This window comes from Oryctolagus cuniculus, chromosome 18 (assembly GCF_964237555.1).
Source record: "Oryctolagus cuniculus chromosome 18, mOryCun1.1, whole genome shotgun sequence".
Taxonomy (NCBI): domain Eukaryota; kingdom Metazoa; phylum Chordata; class Mammalia; order Lagomorpha; family Leporidae; genus Oryctolagus; species Oryctolagus cuniculus.
Window position 1 is genome coordinate 38,251,150 of NC_091449.1, and position 14,924 is coordinate 38,266,073.

At 45.1% G+C, this 14,924-nt stretch overlaps 1 long non-coding RNA gene across 1 annotated transcript; it reads right to left on the reverse strand.

The window, feature by feature from the left end:
• On the reverse strand, window positions 1–3,707 carry LOC103348459 (uncharacterized). Its single transcript, XR_011384330.1, has 2 exons — window positions 2,768–3,707; window positions 1–997 (listed from the first exon to the last, which is right to left on the reverse strand). It is a non-coding gene; the product is annotated as an uncharacterized lncRNA (long non-coding RNA).
• Between the last annotated feature and the right edge of the window lie 11,217 nt (window positions 3,708–14,924).

The window sequence follows — 14,924 nt, forward strand, 5'->3', positions numbered from 1 at the left end:
TGCATTTATAACCTCTTTATTTATCACAGCTATTTGAGTAATACTAGGGAACAACTCATGTTAATCCATGTTCATTTTCAGTTATCTATTTTGGTGGGGAAAGGAAATTACTGGGATAAGAGGAATATAAGTTGTAGGCCACGAGCCACATATCAGCTTTTGGTTAACAACAGGCGACATACCAGATGTGGTCCCCTGCGATGAATGTGCAGGCAGGTGTGTAGCAGGCATCATCGGGGTCTGTGTAAGTACACTCTGTGATGTGCACACATCAGCACAGTGGCCCGCCTACTGGTGCCTCTCTCAGATGGTGCCCTGCTGCTCAGGAACGCGTGCCCATGTTTGTGCATGAGGGCAAACATGCACACCAGGGGCGAGAATTTGTTCTCTCTTTAAACTTTCACAAAGACCTTTGGAGCCTAAAACAATGCCCTTGTTTATCTTGGGGTGGGGGGAGAAGAGTTTAAAAACAGCACAGCAGCTAAAAATCAGGGTGCAAAAAAAAAAAAAAAAAAAAAAAAAGAGAGGTGGGAGAGAAGTGACAGATCCACCTGGGGGACACAGAGACTAAGCACACCCCTGGATAGCCATCACTGCTCAGATGTGCCGTCCGTGACTTCTGAGCGCCCAGATCTCACTGTGCTTTTCCTGTTCTAATGAGGACAGCATTCTGTACTGAAATGCTCATTTCCAGGTTGGCAGAGCCTTCTGTTTGTAGAGTCTACACTCCTGGAAGGAATCTTCAGGCCTCCACAGTGAACACAGCGATTCTGCACACATGTGAATGCTGAATGTGAACTTGCTGACTAATAGACTAAGAGGGACCAGAGTACATGAAGGCTTGCAGAGACCAAAAGCAAGGATATTACGGGAGAAACCTCACGTTTCTGTGTGTTGAAGGCAGCTACAGCAGAGGGGGTCAGAAGCCCGATTCTTTCATTTTCTCTTTCTGCAACTTTGGACAAATTAATCCCTTTGTGTCACAGTTTATCTTTATCTGTAAAAAATGAAGAAAATAACAGTGGCCACATTAACATATTTTTGTGAAAATTAAATTAATTAATCCAATTAGTTGATTCAAAAACAGATTTATAACACTAGCACACGCTAACTCTGTAATAAACATTAAACTATTTTGGTTTTTCTATTTATGAAAATGCTAAAATCATTTAAAATGAGAAAATAAGGGAAAGTAAGTTGACTGGTTTCATAGATATGGAAAATTTAGTCCTTATTACCATTAAGTTTACTTTTACTAGTGAAATTCAAATTTGACCTACAGCTAAAGATGACAGTTACCACCCAAGCATCTACTTTCAGTAGCTGTCAGTCGTCAGATGCTTCTAAGAGGGCAGAGAACAGTGTTTGAAAGAGATAAGTCCACAAGGGTTTGGGGATAAGGAGACAGCAGCGACATTTCCTTAGGGAGACTGTCGTGGACTCATGGCAGTTCCAGCACTGATGGCAGAACAGTCACAAGGATGGAGTGCTGGCAGAAAAAGACATAAACACATCCAAGAGCTTTGGGGCAAGGGTAAGAGATCTAATCCAGGTGTAACTGGCATCCCAGGAAAAACAGTGTGTGACAAACGTCAAGACTACAGCTTCAAGACACACAAGAGAACACCAAGGAGACAAAATGCCCCTCTCCCCCAAGAACGCCCACACCACAGCCATGAAAAATCCACAGCACTGAAAATCAGGGAACAAAGAGGACATTATAAAGGTAGACGGCGAAAAAGAGACACAGTCCACACAGGGAAACTGAAACCTGAAGCTGAGAGCTCCAGTACAGTTCTCCCCAGAAACTGTGCAAGCCAAAAGATAAGCAAATGCTGCTGCGGGACAACATCTAAACTCGTCGAGTCAGCATTTTATACCCAGAAAAGATGTCTTCCACAAAGGAAAGAAAAAGACCTTCAGAAATCGAAAGCAGCAACACAAAATCTGAGGGAACTCATTGCCTGTGGACTCAGGTTCTCAGGAGTGTTCAAGAGAGTTCTTCAGGAAGAAGGAACACAGTGGCAGACAGAAACTTGAATCCACACCAGGAAATTGAGAGCACTGGGAATGGAACAAGTAGGAAGACAGCTATGTGAGGCACAGATGGTAGCGTCGGATATTAGAAGCGTATGTGAGGATGAATCCGTGGCAATGGCAGAAGGAGGCTGGGAGGCAGGCATCGGGGATATCACGTCCTCATGCAAGACGTGAAACAGGGTGCTGTTATCTCAAAGTAGACACGCACAGTACAGACTAAGCCAACTGCTAAATGTTATCAAGAGTCGTAAATGATAACTCAACAGTGGAAACAACAGTGAAACATCAAAAACACCCAATTAAACAGAAAAAGGGCAAAAAGAAAGAGAACAGATGGAACAAATAGAAAACAACTGGTTAAATGGTAAATTTTAACTCGATCACATCAATAACCATATTAAATGCAAATAACACTAATAGAAAGATAGACATTTGTCAGGTCAGATGAAAAGCAAGACCCAACTATGCCTTACCTGCAAAATTGACAGTTTAATCTAGAGACATAGATAAAGAGAAAAAGGGTGGAAAACAACACACTGTGCAGACAGGAATCTAAGGAAAGCTAAAAGAGCTTTATCAAAGGAGGCTTCAGATGAGAAACATTACCACTGATAAAGACAGCCATCCCATAATGACAAAGGATTCAGTTCTCCAAGATGATATGACAATTAATGATTTTGTGCCTATAAATTCAACAGTTTATAAAAAAATTAAAAGTAAATCTTACCAAAATTAACAAGGACGATACAAAAATTCAAATAGCCTTAGATCCTTTTTCAAAATTGAATTCCTAATTTAAAACCTCTCAGTGAGGAAAAGTCCTAGCTTCACATATAAGTTATATCAAAGGCTTCTGGAAAAATGTAACCCCAGTCTCATATACTCTTCAGGAAAAGAGGACACACTGTTCAGGTTGCTTCAGGAGACCGGCACAAGAAAAAAAGACAATCACAAATCCTGAGTAAAGACGCAAACTCCTCAATGAAATATTAGAAAACCAAATTCAGCGTTATGTAAGGATAAATGCTATTAGTAAGTAGAACTTAGGCCAGGGTTACAACTTTGGTTCCATGTTAGAAAGCCAGCAGTTGTAATGCAATACACTAACAGAATCTGCTAACAGGCACACAAAAACACTGGGGGCGGCAGTGTCGAGGCACGGCAGGTTCAGCCACCACCCTTGCCAGGCCAGCATCCCAGGTCTGAGTACCAGTTCGAGTCTCCCCTACTCCACTTTCAATCCAGCTCCCTGCTAATGAGCCTAAGAAGGCAGGGGTTGATGACGGAAGCACTTGGGCACCTGCCACCGTGAGGGAGACTAAGATGGATGTCTGGGCTCCTGGCGTCAGCCTGGTTGTGGAGTGAGTCAGCAGGTGAAGGGTCTCTGCCTTGTCACTGTCGCTCTGTCCTTCTAATAAATATTATTGACAACTGGGTCTTTTCTTGTTTAAAGTCTTAACAGTGAATGTTGTGCTTAATGAAACATTGAATGCTTTCTGAGTTCAGAAATAACATGTCTACTCCCCCTCTATTCAGCGTTATGCCGGAAGTACTAGAGAATGCAACATAAGAAAAAAAAATAAGGCCTATAAATTAAAAAGAAAGCAGCAGAACTTTTTTAAATAGATGACATGATTTTATATAAAAAAATTCTAAAAAATCTAGGGGGAAAATCAACTACTAAAACAAAGTAAATTTAGCAAAGTCACAGGAATCAAGGAAGAAAATTAATTACATTTCATTTTTTTAACCATGAAAACATTAGAAAATGAAATTGAAAAGTAATTCCATTTACAACAGTAACAAAAATATAAACTCTAAAAGTATATTTAACAAAAGATATGTAAGGCTGCTATTCTTAAAACTGCTACATATTGCAGATATTAAATAAAAAATTAAATCATGTAACATGCCTATACATTGGAAGAATTTATATTGCTAAAGAGTCAATTCTCCCCAAATTGATCTATAAATTCAAAATTCCAGGAAGATTTTTAGTAGAAATTACTAAGCGCTGATTGTAAAATGTATATGAAAATCCAAAAGGTAAAAAGAGTAATCAAAAGAACCTTAAAAAGAACACATTGGGAAGACATCAAGATGTACTATAACAATAATTAAGGTATTGTTATTTGCACAAATATAGACAAACAGCTCAATGACACAGAACAGGGTCCTGAAATAGACCCACACTTGTGTAGTCCACCTGCAGCACATGGACAGGTGTGCGCGTGCACACACATGCACCCACACACATGCACACAGGCACACAGGCGCGTGCACATGCACACACATGCACTTACACACACACACACACGACGGTGAAAGGGCAAGTGATCCTAGAACAACCTGAGAGCCACCGCAAAAGCAGAAACATGGTAAAGTAGCTCAATGTCTACCTCATCTCTTACACAAAAGTTAGATGAGCTAAGGGGTCTGAAACTCTGGTGCTTCAATGTTTTCTAAAAAGAAAAAGAGCAGAACATGGAATGTGTGCATGATCTGTGGCTCACCGAAGTTTCTCTAACAGGACACAAAACTACTAGTCATAAAAAATCATAAATGGGGCAGAAGCAGAATTTGAAATTTCTCTTCACCAAACAATACCATGAAGAAAACAAAAAGACAAGTCATAGACTGGGAGAGACATTTCCGAATCTGTTCCTAAGAAAGGATTTGTTATCTAGAATATACCAGAACTCCAGCAAATCAGTAATAAAAAGATGACCCAGAGGCTGAAAACTGGAAACTATGCAATCAGCTAGTGAATGGACGCTCAGTGAGTGGACAGTGTGCTCATCTGATGCAGCGTTGCTCGGAAATCAAAAGGACACACTTCTGCGTGATTCTCAAAGATACCATTTGGGGCAAAAGAAGCTGGACACAAAAATCCTGTAGGATTCCTCAGACAGGATATTCCACAGGTGGTAAACCAAACCTAGGATGATAGAATAAGAAAAGCGATGGGATGGAGTCGGTGCTGTGGTGTAGCTGGTAAAGCCGCTGCCTGCAGTGCGGCATCTCACAGGAGTGCCAGCTTGAGTCACGGCTGCTCCACCTCTGATCCCGCTCTCTGCTGTGGCCTGGGAGAGCAGTGGAAGATGGCCCAAGTCTGAAGCTCCTGGCTCCTGGCTTTGGATCGGCACAGCTCTGGCCATTGTGGCCAACTGGGGAGTGAACCAGTGGATGGAAGACCTCTCTCTCTCTCTCTCTCTCTCTCTCTCTCTCTCTCTCTCTGGGTAACTTTGACTTCCAAATACATAAAATAAATCTTAAAAAAAAAAAAAAAAGAAAGAAAAGCGATGGCCTGTGGAGGGGTCTGGGTGAAGACTGGGAGGTGCCTTCCAGGGTGGCCGAGGAGCAGTGGAATGGATGTGTTCCCACAGCACAGCCCTGTGGCCCCTGGGTGGCATGGCGCGAGATCCCCCCTGGATGCCTGGGACTGTGCACAGCACTGCACCGTACAGGAGTCTGTGCTATATGTTCTCCTATATATATTTCTAATGAAGTTTAATTTGTGGATTGAGTCAGAGAGTAACAAAAATGGAAAATTCCAGGAATAAACAATTAGGAAGTTTTAAATAATGTGTATTTTATTCAAGATATTGTTCTATTTCATCAGTATTGAATATTTTCAGACTGTGACCGACCACAGGTACTGAAATTTGCAGAGCAAATGAGACGGCACTATTATAATAAAATTCACTGAACTGCAACTTAAAATGCATGCATTTTGAGCCAGCTTTGTGCTGTAGCCGGGTAAACGCCACTGGCAATGCTGGCATTTCATACCCAGATGCTGGGGACTGAGTCCCCGCTGCTCTGCCTCTGATCCAGCTTCCTGCTTCTGTGCCTGGGGAGCAGTATATTATTGTCTAAGTATTTAGGTCTCTGCCACCCATATAGGCGACCAAGACAGAGTTCCAGGCTCCTGGCCTTAGCCTGGCTCAGCCCTGGGTTTTGTGGTCTTTTGGGGGCTGCACCCGAGAGCCAGCAGATGGAAAATCTCTCCGTCTCTCCTTCTCTCTCTCTCTCACGCTGCCTGTCAGATAAATAACTAAATCGTAAAAAATAAAATACTATGCATTTCACTGAATGTAAATTATAGTTTGATTTTACAAAAAGCAAAAAAAAAAATCTTAGCAGTAAGTGAAAGAGGCAAGTCCCAATGGCACGCTTCCATTAATACACCATTCAAAAATAGGCAAAGTGGATCAACACACTTCTCACCTTGGAATTATTTTCTGCCACAAGAGCTGAAAGTGGTTGCCTCTAGGGAGGGGAAACTGGGGAGATCGCTGTTTTTCTGAAAAAAAAAAAAAAAAAAAACCAAAAAAAAAAAAACAGAACAATTTTGCACTTAAAAATCTGTGCGTATGTAACTTCAAGGAAAATAAAGACGGAAAGAGAATCATACCATTGGCAGGCTGTGGATACCCGCTTCGAGAGGAGATTGTTGACACCCATTTCAAACAGAAAATTATTTCTGATGGGTGAGTCTGGCGGAGACTCGGGCCGGGGGCCGGAGTCCGCTGGCTCGCTAGAGTTGTGTAATGTGGGCCACCTTGTTAGCAGCCAAGCATAAAAGACAGAGGAGGAAAACGCAGGAAAAGTGTGCATTAAATTAGAGTGAGGGAGTAGAATGGTGACAGAAACTCGATCTGTACTCCCTAATTACAAAGTCTCACTTCCCCCAACTGACACAAGTGTGAAGGCAAATTAAATATTGTCTAATTAACTAGCATACACAAACCTTCAAGACCAGCCGGTAGGTATTATTCAGCTGAAGGAATGAAACACGGGGCACTTGTAAATTCTCTGTCAACCCAGTTCTGCCATCCCTGCCAACTGTGACAAGCTTAGGCCATTTTGTTTTCACACATCTCTCCTTTCAGGGCTCCCGCGCAGTATTTACAGAGAAAAAGCAATGCTGGTAAACAGTTTCACACAATGAGGTGTGAGAGTTGATAGGGTCCTATTCCAGCTCTGCACTCCCCTGATGAGCTGCCAAAAGTTGTTATGAATGGCCCAGCTGACAGGGTGATGACTGATAAAGGGAAAACAAACAGCTCGGGTAATTCATGAAAACACACAGCACCAAGACAACTCCGAGTGGCGAGTGACAGTTAAGATAATGGAATTTTGGAAGCCTTTCTTAAGAGGTCCTCTCCATACAATTATTCTGTTAATAGATTCTCCCTTAATGTAGCTGGATCTTCAACGTCTTCCCATAGGAAAAAAATATTTATGATGCTGTCTGGCAGAGAGGTGCTGGCCTTGGCCTTAGACCGTGGTCAGCTTTCCATACAATTTCCTCTTCCCTAGCAGCCTGGCTGTTAGTGGAGGCCTGCGCTTGCCATTTAAAGAAATCAAATAACCGATTTCCATTTCCATTACTAGAAACATTTCAAAGCATTCTTCCTTCATTTCTTTCATTTATAAAACCATTTGCTGCAAACCTTTGATTAGAAAATAAATATTGGTTTACACACTCAACTGCTAATATTTTAAAGGAGAACAATTTAAATGTGGTTGAAGTCAATTTCCAATTCACATAGTTTATTTTGGGTTCATTTCCTTAAATCAGGCGTGACGAAGCAAGAAAGTATCAATTTGTCAGTGTTTTGCCTTTGTACCCAATGGTTTTTCCTGAAGTACCTTGTGGTCTCTGTAACAATGGCCTATTTCTTAATTAATGTGTTAGAAAGCAGAACTGTAAAGGCATATAGAAAGCATGTGTTACACGCATACATAAACACAATCCAGTGCAGTGCCCAGGGAAAGAGAAGGAAGGGAAGGGAGAGGGGAGGCAGGCGGGAAACAGGGGCTGTGTATTTTGGAGCCGGACTCCTGGGGTCCAGCAGCTTGTTGGAATGCAAAGTTCAGCCCTCCCCAAACCCCAACCAAATCAGAATTTGCATTTTAACAAGATCCCCGGGTGATTCACATGCATATCCAGGTGCTGGGCAGCTCTGTCGTTTAGATGACCGCTGCTCCTTCATAGTCTCAGGTTTATAGCTGTAGAAATGGACAGGTTATGGTGATCCGGGTTTTACAAAGTTTTAACCTATATCATATATTATTTCAAGTTACCTCAAAGTAATTTGATCAGTCTCTGTTCAAATTTCTTGTCTTCCTCTGGAGAAACTTTAATAAGGGTGACCTTGAGCTCCCCCCATCTTTAAGGGGGTTCACCTCAACCCCCTTTTTAGACCCCAGACTTTCCTGGATTCTTGCTGCACATCGCTGAGTGCTAGAGCCTGGATTTAAAAGATTCCGTCACCGTGGCCAACTGTGTAGGAACGCCTGTAACAGTAACAAAGATGGATCAGAGCATCAGATATCTAACCGCTACAATACACAGCGGGATTTCAGGGAAAGACCCAGACCCAGAGGTGGGTGCCACACAGCCACCAGAGACAGCAAAGCGCCGCGCCTGGGCTCTGGGGCTGTCAGTCTTCACAGAGTCCTCTGTAAACCTGAGAGCCTGTGCATCTCCCAGCAAACCACCTGGTGCTGATCAATTTAAACACATACAAATGGAAGATTTGAACATGGCACCAAATGCCACAACCCAAGACAAGAGACAAAGATTCAACCAAGCGAATTAGTGGCAACACACGTGTCTTAGAAGGACTCATTCCTTTGATTGACAAAGGGCATATATAGAATTCAGTTGGAAAAAGACACATTCTGTGGGAAAATGGGCACAGGATATCCACACACAGATGTCAGAAACACGCTGAATAGGTGTATGGAATGATGCGCCAAGTGACTATGATGGAATAATTCTTACCTATCATGTTGGCATACATTATCATACTGAATAATGGTAAATGCGTGTGGAAATAGGCATTCTCATCTTCCATGGGTGATAACTAGTTCAGCTCTTTTGAAGGGCAGTTTGGTAGCATCTATCAGAATTGTGAATGTGCTTACCAATTACCCAGCAAGTCCCTTGTTGGGATTTCCTCTAGGAAACACCTAGATGGCTAGGCATATGCAATGCAGCATTGTTTGTAAATAGACATCCTTGAAGCAGCATCAGCACACATCACGCCAGGGGCCCAGGGGCCAGGGCACCCCATGGCAGCGCAACCCAAAAAGGGAAGACCACCTTGTTGGCATACGGAGAATCAACTAGGTCAGCATGTGCTGATACCCAGTGATCTCAGATGTGCCAGTCATTCAGAAACACCAAGAAGGAAAGAAAGGGACGGACTGCTGTATACAATTTGTCCCTTCGGATTAAATAAACATGTACATATTAATATGTGACTGATATTTTCCTCTGGAAATGCAAGTACCAGTTAATAGTGGTTACCTTTAGAGAGACAAAGACAGAGTGGTAAGGGTGAGGGGTGGAAAAAAGCCTTTTCATTGTGTGTCTATCTTTTGAATTTTCTGGAAAAGTGATTATGAGAGGATGTAGATATGATGTGGGCAAGCAATGCCTTGGCATTGAGACTGTTAGCAATTTTGTCTTATTAAGTCACGGGAAAGCTCTTTGGAGTGAAATTGTGCTGTGTGAGTTCATCTCACCACTGTGTCACTGCAGGCAGACTTCTCAACCCACAATGTGGCTGGACTCCTTCAAGAACCCCTGTGTCCTCTGGAGCAAGGCTGGGAACATTCTTGGAAGTCACGGGAGCCTTGGAGAATCGAGTGCAAGTATGACCGCAGCAACTTAGCTACACACAACATTCTGAGTCCGGTCTGGGGAGTTTTGCCGAATTTGTGATACATCCATGGACTGCGTGGGTACAAGGCCTCGCGGGTAAGGATGTTTGCCCTAGAAAATCCCAAATGACGCCAACTTCATAATTTCTTTTTTTTTTAAGATTTATTTATTTATATGAAAGAGTTACAGAGAGGCAAAGGCAGAGATAGAGATAGAGAGAGAGAGAGAGAGAGGGAGAAAGAGAAAGGCCATAGCAGAGAGCTGGATCAGAAGTGGAGCAGCAGGGACTCGAACTGGCACCCATATGGGATGTAGGCCCTGCAGGTGGTGGATGGCTTTATCAACTACAACACAGCACCAGTCCCCCAACTTTACAATTTCGTATGCAGCAGGACCTAGTGGGGCTCCAAGACCCTGCCTAGGGGCTACTCCTGTGGGAACCCTACTCTCCCACATGCACCCCAGCTTAGTAAGGGGGCCTGCTTCTTCTAATTGCCTCCTGCGCTTATATCTGGAACATGTAGACTGTGTTGTGCTGTATTGCGATAGTGCATTCGTCTGACTCACCGTTAGCTGGTTAGCTCCTGCAGGGTAGGGCCACTTTCACAGATCTTCCTTTTCTCAACACCCGGAAACATTAAATACGACCAATAAATCACCAGAACTTTGAATAACCACATGCAAGTCTGGGGAGACTCAGTCCGGGTGGCACCAGCTTTCGGGTAAGCATTGCGATGCCTTTGGACTTGGGTCAAAACTCCAGGGAATTATACTTTTAGAAGCACAGGCCCACAGGGACCTTAGAGTTCTGCCCTTCCTTTGCTACCTGTGAATTCCCTGGTCATAAAATGCGTCCAGCCAGGTGGTGTGGCTGCGTGCCTCCAAGCAAGCCATGTGCCCCTTGGAAACGAAGTGTGGACCATCTGGGTCCAAACAGGGCAGCACTTTGGTTTCCCAAGTCACTCACAATTAAGTCGTTCTTTTTTTAAAAAAAAAAAGGGGGTAGGGGAATAAACATCATTCGGACATTCGTTCCCCCATCCCTCCATGAGCTCCCTCTCTCTTCACTTGCAGACTGGTGAGGAGGAAGAAACCCCAGGAAACCGCGCTGTCATGGCCCACATCGGCTTTCTCTAGGGACATGAACACGTGCATGGCGTACTTCAGCTCTGCTCCATGTCCTGACTAAAGAGGTAACGGAAGAAAGGACAATGAAGGATTTGCAGGCACAGGTTTGAGTGACAGTTCCAGGCCAGTATCCACAAAATCTGGATGCGTCTCATTCTCTCTGGGACTCAATGTATTAGTCAAGATAGGCTTGGTTACGCTTCAGTAACAAAGAAACATCGAAATATCGGTGGTGATATATATAAAAGGCTTGATCTGCTCACCTGGAGGCCCCTATGGATTGGGTCACTCACCAGGGCGGCTGTAATGCCTTGGCCACCCAGGACGCCTGGAACTGGGGACCATGGCAGCCCATCACACAGCAGGGTTGGGGGAGGGAGTGTGGAGCATGCACATGGCCCGCTGGGCCGTGCTCAGCCTGGAAGGCGTGCTTACATCTCATTTACCCGTAAGGTAAGGACACTGGGTAGTGCAGTCTTGTTGCTGCCAAAGGAGAAAACAGAATGGGGCTGGCCCAGCACATACAAGTGTCTTTGCCACTCACCACGTCCTCGTCTATAAAATGAGGATAACGCCTACTTTGTGGTATTGCTGTGAGGATTAAATAAGAATACACGCATGAGCGTACAATGCCCGGTAGACACTCAACAAGCTGTTCGGCGATTTTAACTGAAGCCAACAACTTCTCACTTGTTGAGCCATTAGCAAGGCCTACTAAACAGCAGGGGCACCGCACTTGCAGGGAGCTAGCTGTGTGCGAATCAGGGTGTCTGTTTATCAGGGGGCACACCCTCCGCTCTGGGATAGGACACTCAGGAGAGCCCTAGGGTGTCCCTGGGCTGTGGGAACCAACCTCCAAGAGCCTAACCTTCATTCCCAAGCAGCCCCATCCCAGGGAGCTGCCTGGACAGAGGCCTCTTCCACTTCCCTACACTTACCCCAGCAGCCAAGGAAAACTAGAGACTTCCGCCAGCACGCCATATGAGCAATAAACTGAACAGAAGTTTTTTTGCTGACAATTTAAGTATGTATTTTTAAAAACAGGATAGCCCTCTAATGGATCTTGCTATCATTTTAATGACAATCCTGTGATAAAATCACCCTTAATTCGGTTACATCTGTTCAACCATGTGTAATGTGAGAGTGGGATGATATTGTTTAAGCATGATGTACTTAGCCTGTAACTCCTGGAGGGAAGGAAGACAAGATGAGGAAGTAGGACTATTCTGTGGCAACCTGGAAGGAGGAAAGATACACATGCCACTCATTTGCTCCTGGTTTCCTGGCTGCTCTCTCAGCGTCATTTTACGCACAGACCCCGGGGACGGGGTGCTCCCTTCCCTGACAGTCAGTTGCATTTGTCCCCTTGAGCCCTGCAGAGGCAGTCACATGCCGCCTTCCAGAATCTGACGCTCCGAAAACTCAGCAACTCTCACTGCCCGCCACACACGTCACAGAGACTGCACAGCAGCGGCATGAAATCCAAACTCCTGGAGGTTAACTTTAAGTCTTCCTTAAGAGTCTCATTAATGAGCAAAACGCACCTTCTGAAGAGTTCTCTAATGCTAATTGTGATCTAATAGGAATCATTGGTGATAAGGAGAAAGAGAATTGGCTTCATGTCTTTATCAAAATAATTTACTCAAGTTAACTCACAATTTTCTGCAAATAAAAAGGCAATATTTACAGAATTAATAACAGAATACAAAGATTCTGTAGTTGTCTGCCCAACCCTTTGGACACATAAAGCATTTCTCATGTTCCCGGATGGGATGAATTTGACTTCACTTCTACTTGTTTTTAGCGACAGAAGCCCAGGCGCAGCAGAGGGCTTGTCTGGGCTGGCCAGCTGTCTCCTGCCACGCAGCCCGGCTCGGTGGGCAGCAGCTGGCAGGACGCCATGCGTCCACTTTAGGCCTCCGCAGAGCAAAGTGTTTGCAGAGCCCTTAAGTGGTAGGAACATCTGAAAACTGGTTTTTAGGGAATAATTCCCATCTCTTATGGTCCCTTAGGACTTGCCAGAAAATTATTTGGCTAGCAGGTTACCCAACTTCAAGAAAAAAACCTGGCGGGCCCAACGTGATAAAATCGAGTTCTGCGGGGCTGACTCTCGGTGCCGTGTGACATTCATGACACACAGCAGATGAATTAAATCCCTTCTGACACACGACACGGGCCTCTGGTCTCCTGCCAATGCAACAAAAATGATTATATAAAACTGTGACAATATATAGATTGAAATACAGCATTTAATTATACTTGCGAAGGCTAAAATGGAGCAGTAACAAAGACTCTGTTCCGTTGTGAAATTTTATAAATGAGAAAACCAGGGGCCAGAGAGCTGCCGGGTCCTGGCCGGGGGCGGCGGGGGGGGGGGGGGGGGGGGGCGGGTAACACAGAGGGTTAAAGGACAGGGGCTCCACCGCCACCTTTACCACGCACGCCGCCCTTGGAGGAAATTGAGAACTTTCACAAAAACTCAGCCCCTGCCCTCAGCGTTAGCTGACATTCAGAGCCGAGTCTGAGACACACAGCATGGGAAAGGCAGGCGAGCCTTGCTTAATAGCGGCCAGCGGGCACGTCTCTTGGCCCCTCGGAACGTCTCTTGGCCCCTCGGAACGTCTCTTGGCCCCTCGGAACCTGTTGCTCTGTCTCTAAACTGCTGATGGGCGGGTGAAGCTGCCACCTGGGATCCTGCAAACCCTGTCAGTCTCACCTCCGCTTCCCAGCCAGCTTCCTACTGCGAGGCTTCAAATAACAGCTGGAGCACTTGGGTGCCTGCCACCCAGCTGGGAGACCCAGTTGTGCAGCCTGGCCCCATTCTGACTGCTGTGGGCACTTGGGGAGTGAGCCAGGGGATGGAAGGTATCTCTCTCTCTCTTTCTCTATCTCTCTTTTCGATTTCTATGTCACTCTGCTTTTCAAATAAAAATAAACAATATCACAAAATTTAATATTAAAATTACGTATATAAAATATAAATATTAAATATATATTAAATATAAAATATTAAAAATACATTTTAAGTGGTGATGATCTCTTTATTACAAAAATTGTTGTGAGGTGTCAGCACTGTTGTGGCCTGAATCACGCCCCCCCACCAACTCCCCCACACCATTACCCGCTTCCGTATGCTGAAATTCTAACCTCTAGGGCCTTTACTGAGACAAGGAAACTAAGACTGGGCCCTTTGGGTGGGCTCTAAACCGACAGGATGGCTGTGCCCTAGGAAGAAGACACCTTAAGTCTAGGGAGGGACCCAGGGACACGTGTGCCCAGAGGACACAGCAAGAGTGCGGTCATCTGCAAGCCAGGGCAAGAGGCCTCACAGGAAACCGGACCACCTGACCCCCCAGGCGTGGGTTCTGGCCTGCAAGACTGTGAGGGAACACACAGCCGCCACCCGCCTCGCGGTGGACAGACAGCACGCACACACTTGCTGTGAGTGACCATCGTGCTGCCGGGAAGTACCGAGGGCCCAGAGAGTGGACGTAACCACCAGTTCAGCTGTGGATGCAGACTCACGCTCTCTGGGTTTAAAGGAAACACGTCAGAAAGTGTTGAAACACGATGGAAAGCAAGTGCTTCCTTTCTACCCACTAGGCCTTTCACGAACCTGGACTTAAAAGCCTGACTGGGGGTCAGCGTTATAACTAACCAAGTGTAGTTATCGCTGGCTAGAAGTCAACTATAGCAGTGCGTCATACCGAGAAGCCGGAGCCACGTGTGTCTTTTGGAAACTGCTTTCCTTCCTTGTAGCTATCAGAGTGTACGTAGTGAGTGTGGGCTGCGGATTGACACGGATTCGACAGCAGCACACGAGGTCGTGATGAGAGAGCATGGGAGTCTACCAACAAAATCGGGGTAGACAGGAAAGTCAGTACTGCACTGAAATGTTCTTGAACGGAGCTCCCCACATCAGAGCTGGCGGGTGAGCTTCATCTCCAGGGCCAATTCCAGTCGCTTGGAATCAGGTGTGGAGAAGGTCCAAGGCCCTGTCTGCAGGGCACGGCTGTTTGGACACAGGAGGAGGACAGCAGCAGGCTGCATCCTTACCATTCTGGATCTGCATAAG